The sequence below is a fragment of the Schistocerca nitens genome, chromosome 4, assembly GCF_023898315.1.
Source record: "Schistocerca nitens isolate TAMUIC-IGC-003100 chromosome 4, iqSchNite1.1, whole genome shotgun sequence".
In the NCBI taxonomy this organism is placed as follows: domain Eukaryota; kingdom Metazoa; phylum Arthropoda; class Insecta; order Orthoptera; family Acrididae; genus Schistocerca; species Schistocerca nitens.
In genome coordinates, this window is record NC_064617.1 from 224,076,006 (window position 1) to 224,085,927 (window position 9,922).

A 9,922-nucleotide genomic window follows, 5' to 3' on the forward strand; every position below is an offset into this window, starting at 1 on the left:
GGCTGAGTTAGCCCCTTTTATAAATATAATCTGTAACAGATTGCTCAAACGGAAAACTGTGCCCTGTTCTTGGAAAAAAGCACAGGTCACACCTGTTTACAAGAATCACTTCTACAAGTGATCCACAAAGCTCTGTCCAGTATCCTTGAAACTAATTTGTTGTAGAATCTTAGAATGTATTCTGAGCTCGCACATAATGAGGCATCTTGAACAGAATGACCTCCTTGATACCACCCAACATGGATTCTGAAAATATCAATCAGGTGAAACCCAACTCACACTTTTCTCATATGACATACTGGAAGCTTCGTCTAAGGGCAGTACGGTAGATGCAGTATTTCTTGATTTCCGAAAAGCATTTGACTCAGCACCACATGTATTATTATCGTTAAAACTACAATCATATAGGGTATCATGTGAAATTTGTGACTGGATTGAGGACTTTTTGATAGGGAGGACACAGCGTGTTACCTTGGACAGAGAGTCATCATCACGTGTAGAAGTAATTTCAGGTGAGCCCCAGGGATGTCTGTTGGGACACTTGTAGTTCATGTTGTATATTAATGACCTTGCAGACTTTACTGAACTGCAAGACTCTTGAAGATAGATGTAAACTACCCCGATAAAGTCTGTTAACAAAGTTTGAAGAACTGGCTTTAAATGGCACTAGGAATATGCTACAACACCCTATGTGTCACTAATGCAGGAATTGTGAGGATAAGTAGAATAATTACTGCATGCACAGAGGGATTCGACCAATCATTCTCCCTGCGCTCCATATGTGAATGGAATGGGAAGAAACTCTATTAACTGGTGCAATGGGACATACCCTCTCCCTTGCACTTCATGATGGTTTGTCGAGTTTAGATGTACATGCAGAAGGGGCATGTGAGCAGTTATCAGTATCTTATGTACAGCAAGGAAGTTAGCCATACTTGACACAAGCAGCTATACTACATACACCTGATAAACATCCTGCCTTTCAATGATCCTGATTGATGAAAGCCTATTAAAACAGACAGTTCCAGGTATTTCACATGGAAACAAATAAGTAACATCCCATAGTACTCATTAGATCTTTTCAAGATATTCTACCATGTAGCCGGAATAAACAGCAGAAGATTCATTATGTAGAAGGATATACATAAGGAGACACTTTGCTATGGGCTGCAGACATAGCTGAGCATTGTGAAACCTATGATCAATGTGAACAGTCTTTTCATTCTAAGTTTGGGTCGCATGGAGTACAAAAATGACTCAGACAAGACGTTTCTAACCTAGAACCACTTAATAATAAACAAGGTGAACACAGAAATATTTTGAAAAATATCTGAATAGGACTCATTATTGGAGTAAACCTATGGTCTTAAAATTTTAAAGGTTAGAGGAGGAGGAGGAGGAGATTTAGTGTTTAACGTCCCGTCGACAACGAGGTCATTAGAGACGGAGCACAAGCTCGGGTTAGGGAAAGATGGGGAAGGAAATCGGCCGTGCACTTTCAAAGGATTCATCCCGGCATTTGCCTGAAGCAATTTAGGGAAATCACGGAAAACCTAAATCAGGATGGCCGGAGATGGGATTGAACCGTCGTCCTCCTGAATGCGAGTCCAGAGTGCTAACCACTGCACCACCTCGCTCAGTTTTAAAGGTTAGACTACCAGTACACATTAAGAAGAAATTGGTCACTATACCAGAAAATGATTTAGAGTATTTTCTATCTGTCGTTGATGCCATTGATCTCACTTATCAGGATGGAAGTACGCAAACAAGAAAAACAAATTCAACACATAGTTTTTGTAATAATACTATGGCACACCTAAGCAATAATACTAACCACAAACAAGCATGGCAATGGCCTGTAATGTTAGACAAAAGACCCAATAGCTGTAATTTAAAAGCTAATGGAAACGCACAGAAAAAGGGATGGAATAGATATAACCCTGGTTATGCCAACATGCAAGGTAATGGTAATTACTGAAATAGACAAAACTGGTATGGTACACTCTGTAACAGGAACATAAACAATAGCAACTCAAATGATCATATAAACCCTATCTCAAGCAATAATGTTAGACAAGGGGGAAGAACTTTTCATAGTAATCAAAACACTAATTGGCATTCTCATGAGCATAGTTTTATTATTATTCTGGATTTAAAATGTGAGTACATTTTTCCAGCACCTATTCTAGATTACAGTAAGTCACTAATTATTGTTCTCCACTCTTCTCTATTTGTCCATAAAACTACAGGAATGTTGTTCTTCCTCATTGTTGACTGAACTCCCTGTATCCATGTATCAGGTGGTCGTCCCCTTTTTCTTCTTCCAATTGGTACCCAGTCGATTATGCATTTTGGTAACCTTTCCTGTTCCATTCGTCTGATGTGTCCATACCATTTAAGTTGTTTGTGCTCGATGAAATCAATAATTGAATTTTTACATTTTATCTTGTCTCTGATTACTTCATTTCTTATTCTTTCTCGTCTTGATATTCTTGCTGAACGTCTCCACAAATCCATTTCTGTGGCTAATAATTTTGATTTCAGTTGCCATTTTGTTGTCCACACCTCTGAACCATATGTAATAATGCTCCTAACTATTGTTTTAAAAATCCTTATTTTGTTATCAGTTGTTATGTGTTTGTCCCAGAGAATTCCATTCAATAAAGAGATTGTCGTCTTTCCAGAATTTATTCTTGATCTAATTTCTTTGTCCTGTTTCCCATCATTTGTAATTTTCACACCTAAATATTTATATTCCTCAGTAGCTGTTATTGTTCCCATCCCTTCTTCTAATATTAAGTCTCCATTCACTCCACCAATTACCATGTACTTTGTTTTATTCATGTTTACATTTAGACCTGATTTTTTATATTCTTGAATCAATTTTCTGGTCATATACTCTATGTCCTCATAGTCTTGGGCTATAATCAGTTGGTCATCTGCAAATTGTAACGAGTATATTGTTCTATCATTTATTGGTATTCCCATAGCGTGACATTTTTTCTTCCAATTCGGTAAAGTTACTTCTGTATATATTTTATACAATGTAGGTGAGATGCTACATCCTTGACGTAATCCTTTTGTGACTTGGAATCCATGTGATAGATATTTACCAATTTTTATTTTTGAAATAGAATTTTTATATAAATTTTGAATTGCTTTAATTATTCTTGGATTTATTCCTATTGATATTAAAGCTTTCCATAAACTGGATAAAGGCACACTATCATAGGCTTTTTCTATATCTATGAATACTAAATGTATAGGTTGTGCCCGAACCATTTTTTTTCAATAATTTGTTGTAGGCAAAAGATATGATCAATTGTTGATCTTCCAGCTCTAAAACCTGCTTGTTCTTCAGCCTCCTTTCCTTTGTATTCTTGTTCTAACAAATATTTAATAATTCTTCCATATAATCTACTGAAGGTATTGGTCACTGTTATTCCCCTATAATTTTTACACTCATCTTTCGCTCCTTTTTTATGTATCACTGAAATATATCCTACTTTCAAATCATTTGGGACATCTTCCCCATTTAAACATCTTTCGAAAAGGTTTCTTAACAATTCCATTAATTTCTTTGTTCCTAATTTTAATAATTCTGCAGGAATACCTCCAATGCCTGTAGCCCTTCCATTCTTTAAAGATTTTATTGCAGTTTTTACTGTCTCTATTTCCAAACGGATGTAATTCTCTGCTTGTAGATCTATCATTTCATTATATTCAGGGTTTCCCAAGTATTCTTCCCTGTTTTCTGTTAATAAACTTTTAAAATATTTTTCCCAAGAGTCATGAGTAATATATTTAATATGTGTTGCTTCTTTGGAATTCCTTCTTAAATTTTTTATAGTTTTCCATGCTTCTGTGTTTCTTTTACCACCAATATAGGATTCAATTTTTTGACATGACTGTTCCCAAACTTTGTTTTTTGCTTCTGCAACCTTTTTCCAGATTTTCGCTTGTTGTGCATTAAGCTCTATTTTATCTTGAAGATTTCTGGTATTTAACCATTTTAAATATTTTTCTTTCTTTAATTTCACTTCCTTTTTAATTTCTTCATTCCAGTAGTATAATGGATGGTTTGTACGTGTTTCTTCTGTTTCTCCTAAAGCTTCCTTGGCGGCTTCATGTAGTTTATTTACAATATAATGATATTGATCTTCTGTATTATCAAACTCTGTTTCTACCAGTTTTTCATCTAATCTCTTTTGATATAAAAATATTGTGCTTTCATTCTCAAAACTATTCAAATTATATTTAGGAATTTTGATTTCTGTTTGTATATTTTCTATAGGACAATTTCGATTTTCTTCAGTGCTTTTTCCTCTGAAGGGGAATAAAAATTTGGAATTTACCAAATAATGATCGCTAAGAGTTACCCCTCTATATACTCTTATGTCATGTATTTTTATCCTCGTTTGCTGTTTAATTATAATATAGTCTATTATTGATTTTTGATTCAATGTATCTTTATGCCATGTGTATTTATGTATTTCTTTATGTTGATAAAAGCCATTTAATATTTTCAATGAATTTTGTTCACAGATATCAATAAGTCTATTACCATTATCATTTATAACATTTTCTCCAAATGGTCCTATAATTTTATTTCCAATTTTACTTCCAGTTCTACTGTTAAAATCCCCAGCAATAATAATCTCCCTGGTTTTCCCGATATCCTCTATGATTCCATTTAAATTATTATAGAAATCATCCTTTTTACAAATTGGTTCATCTTCACTTATTCCATATACTCCTATAATAGTAATTTTGTATCCATGAATATCAATATTAATTTTAATCAGATTTTCATCAATAGGTTCCCAGTTTGTGACCATTCTTTTGAATTTGTTTTTCATCAATATCGATATCCCCCGTTTTGCTCTTTGATTTTTTGGGACACCACTATAGAAATGTGTATATGATCCTATTCTTTCAATACCTCGTCCTTTTTTCTTAGTTTCTGGGAGTATAATAATATCTCGATTTCTAGCCTCCATTTCTTTAATCACTTCTCCTACTTTATTTTGTAATCCTTGTATATTCCATACACCAATTAAGACAGTCCGTTTTCTTAGCCTTTTTCGTCTCCTATTATATCTGTCCTGCTGTAATCTTATAGGCTTTTTAACCAGTGAGGTTTTTCCAATGAATGGGGAGTTGGCCCATCGCATTAACCCCCAACCTGGAGGACCAGGTAATTTTTGTTCAAGGTTTTCTTCCTTTAGCCTTTGGTAATCCAATACCTAACCTACAAGGCAGTAGTTGCTAGTTTTGGTCCACCCCGGGTATTTTATTTCCCTGGTACCCTCCATATCTGGTGGGTATTCCCCTATCCGCCACCTGGGGAGGCGCCTGATGGGAGACTAGCAACTCCACACGGGATGAGCATAGTTAATAGTAATGAGAGTATTCCAATGCCACCACTGGAGAAAACGCTAGCTCACCATATCCTGGATGGGGGGGGGGGGGGGGGGGGGCAGAGGGGGTGTGCAGTCAACAACTATTCGTTTTTTGACGTATAATGAGGAACCACAATTTGAGAGACAAGTTATGTGCCAACGAGACAAAGAAGAACGAAGAGGAACCGATACAAGCAATAACACATGCAAATGTAGGCAATATACCAGTACATATAATTCTGGATATGGATGTGTCAGTGAACATTTTGTCCAAGAGTTAGTTTGACATAACAAAGGACAAGCATGTACCCACTTTCCCAACACAGAACTGCAAAATATTGACAGCCACAGGAAAGATGACACAAAATGTCAAGCTGCAAGCCTGCATTCCCATTGCTTTAATAATACAAGGATCAAATGCCGTTTTCTTGTGGTTGGGAAATTAATAGTAAATTGTATTCTAGGGATGGAATTTTTCAGACTGTTTAAGGCAAACCTTGACATGGGTACTGGTAAATGCTGCTTGAAGGCTGATGAAGAGATTATACCAATTCATCTGGTTATGATGAAGGAAAATTCTACTCAAGGTAGCACTGAAGTAAATTTTCATCTTATCCAGCCTCAAAAAATTTTATTAAATGAGCAATGCAATTAGGACAAGTTTGACATCCTGGTACCACATCATGTTAACAATGAAAAGGTTGGGGAGTCTGGTTATTTACCTAAGGCACAAAGAAAGCAGTTAAGAAAATTACTCATACAGTACAAACTGGCATTGTGAAAAATGTAGGTATTATGAAAGCTTAAAGTTACATAATTAATGTATATCAGCAACAAACTTTATCACAATTCTTACCCAATCTCTTGGGTGAAGGAAGTGGTGTTGAATAAGCAATTAGAAAGAATGTTAAGTCGGCAAGCAATAGAACTGTCAAACTCACCATATTGGAGCCCACTGTTGGCAGTTAATAAGGCAAATGGTAGTATACAATTAACACCTGATGCACAATCCATTAAAAATTCATTGTTCCTGTAAGAATGAAATGTAAAAATATCGATGAACAACTCTTAGAATTCCATGGTGTTACTTGGAGAAATGCATGGTGCACACTGTGCTTCTTACAATGTATTTTTTTACAACTGTTTTCGATCATGGATCATCTTCACAGTGGAAAATTATTGTGACACCTTCACATGTCATTCATGCTATTTAACCAGAAGAGATGTCATAGCTGACTTGCAAAAGTCATAAAAATATGCGTCACGCCATAATATGATTTTGTCTGGTTTTTGATGGTGTTATGTAATTAACTTCCTTGGATCTGTACTCCTCATGCTGGCAGGTGTCTCTGCATCTGGAAAGCAGTAAATACACCGTATTTGTATGTTCTGGGCACAGTTACCATTTTTGTGTATTACCTTTTGGACACAGTGTTTATGCAGGTGTCTTTATAACAGCATTCGAAACTGTATCAGGATGACTGCTGAGACAATCACCCTGTATGTCAATGATATACTGATTGTAATGAGTTCATGGAGGGAACATTTAGATTTGTTAGAAGAGGTACTTAAGAAATATCTTGAATATGGTGAAAAATGTTTTTTGGGGCCATGTGATCTCTCCCACATGTATTTAACTAATCCCAGAAAGATTGTAGTTATCATACAGTTTTCTAAATCATATAACAGAAAACAAATAAGGCTTTTCTGTGGCTAACTTCATTCTTTAGGAAGTTTTTATGTAACCAATTGCTAAATAGTCATCCCCTCCTCAAACTGTTAAGAAAAAATAATACATGGTTATGGACTGAAGAATGCCAAAGAGACTTCCTGGCCATAAAGGAAAATTTAGTAACTGCGCATCCAGACATGACACAAGATTTTTGTTTAAGCACAGGTGCATAATTTCAGGGTCTCAGTGCTTGCTTGTTTAAAATTATAAAGAGGAAGGGGAGATGTCTAATATTTGATAGCTGTGTATGATGTCTTTACAAAATACATATGTATGTAGGCTATGAGAACCATTGTAACTAATACAATTATTAGGAGGATAGTATAGGGCTATTTTCCTAGAATAGGTAAACCTAAGGCCATATTAACCGACAGTGCATAATATTTTAAAACCCTAAATGGAAAACCTTTCTCAAAGAACGACAAGTAAACTACATTTTAGTAGCCCAATTTCACCCAGAAGCAAGTCCAAGTGAACGTATATTCAAGCAGTTTAATAACTTTATTAGAACTTACGTACCAAACAAGCAAACAAAATGGGTAGAGTATCCCACATTGCTCCCTTTCAACACACAGTTAATAATTGATCACATCCATCTACAGGATTTACACCTACTGAACTAATGTTAGAGAAAAATGAATTTGATGAGTGGTCAAAACCATTGCCACATGTACCAGTACATGAACCATCATTAAAAGAGAAAATAAGACATGCAGAAATTATTCTGAGTGAGCAAACACAAAAAAGGAAGGCCAAGTATGACAATAATTTAAACTGGATTTGAACGTTTGAGATAGGAGACCAGATATTGTTACAAACACATCAAAAATCCAGTAGAGTTAAAAAAGTAAACGAGAAGTGGGAATTACTATATTCACGACCTTTCATGATAATGAACATTCCACATCCAGGATGCTATTTGTTAGCATTTTCCAAATCAGGAAAAATCAAAGGATTGTATGCACACATAGTTATGAAGAATTTTCATCACTGAACACAGGAAGCCTGGGATAAAAGGTAGAAGAGTGTAAATATGTAAATAGTTATTAATCAGTTTAAATACAGTTAGTAATAATTTTAAATTATGAGCATTGTCCTGAAGGCAGACACGTGAATAAAGATCCATTTTGCATCACTACTAGGGAACACATCTGAAAATTATGTACATAATACGTAACTTCACTAGAACCTTACATTATCTGGGAGCGTGTGCTAAATAAGACATATACATAGACAATGCTACTATGTTATGACGTGATGAGAGTTAGGAATATTTTATGAGAGGCAATGCACATAAATTGTGTGGCATACTTGTGGATACCAGTACATTAAGCTACACGATATACACAAATATACATGAATATATACAGCTGTGTACAATGCAATGACCTACCACCTAACTGCACCTAGGTAACTACAATATTTACACTAAATCTAAGTTAACAAGTACACTAAAACTAAGATAAATACTATGCCCACATCTATAATCTACTCTATTATTGGATAATAAACATGACACAAGCAGACATATCTGTATGTATGTGTATGTGCGGATGGATATGTGTGTGTGTGCGAGTGTATACCCGTCCTTTTTTCCCCCTACGGTAAGTCTTTCCACTCCCGGGATTGGAATGACCCCTTACACTCTCCCTTAAAACCCACATCCTTTCGTCTTTCCCTCTCCTTCCCTCTTTCCTGATGAGGCAACAGTTTGTTGCGAAAGCTTGAATTTTGTGTGTGGTTTGTGTTTGTTTGTGTGTCTATCGACCTGCCAGCACTTTCGTTCGGTAAGTCACATCATCTTTGTTTTTAGATATATTTTTCCCACGTGGAATGTTTCCCTCTATTATATATCTTTATTTTGATAAAGATGATGGAAATGATGCTTTGCACATTCCACTTTCTATGGAATATATGATTAAGGCAGAGATACCAATGGTTGGCCCTGCTTGTAATGTAGTTATGAGTATTTTCTATGAAAGTGTTTTATGAATGGGAAAATAATGATTAGGGAACCCTAGAATATTGGTATGTCAAAGGATAAACAAACACAACTGCTAGGAGAGCAGAAAGAATATTTTACCTTAGCTGCGAAGGAACACAAAATGCCATGTCAGTTACTAATGTACTCTAAACTCTACATACCTCCACATACACAAAAATGTGAGTAAGCCCATATACATGAATGTTATACAGTGTTATGAAAAGAAGTGTCAAAATGAAGTAAGTATGCGTAGTTGTCTTAGACTATTAGTGACACTTGCTGAAACCACTGACACATGACTCAGTGTAATTTTGGACATTATGCTAAACAAATTAGCACATATAAGAAAACTAATCAGTTGTACAGGGAAAATACAGTTGCATATGAGAACTTGTCCTGTACTGACATACAACTTTGTAAGATGCAGCAAAACATTTATGTCACAGATTATAGCACAAAACACAAGAATAAATAGTAACAAAACACACTATTGAACGCCACATGGGTAGAGTGAGATGCTGAACAGCCTGCATGAGTGAAGTATTGACAATCAGTTAAGCCCTGGTTGAAGTAACGTCATGTTGAAATAGTTTGTCTCCCTTATGAATAGTAATTCTTTCTATTCTTTTTAATCTCTGTAGTTTCTGGTTCTGTCTTGCTCTGAACCCACTATCCAACATGCTAAATAATACAAATTATGGATATAATATTACTGGAACATACCCACACAAAAATCACACATTTGCTATACATGGTGATCTAAAACTACTGGCATCAACAGCTCAACCAATTACTAAAGATAAC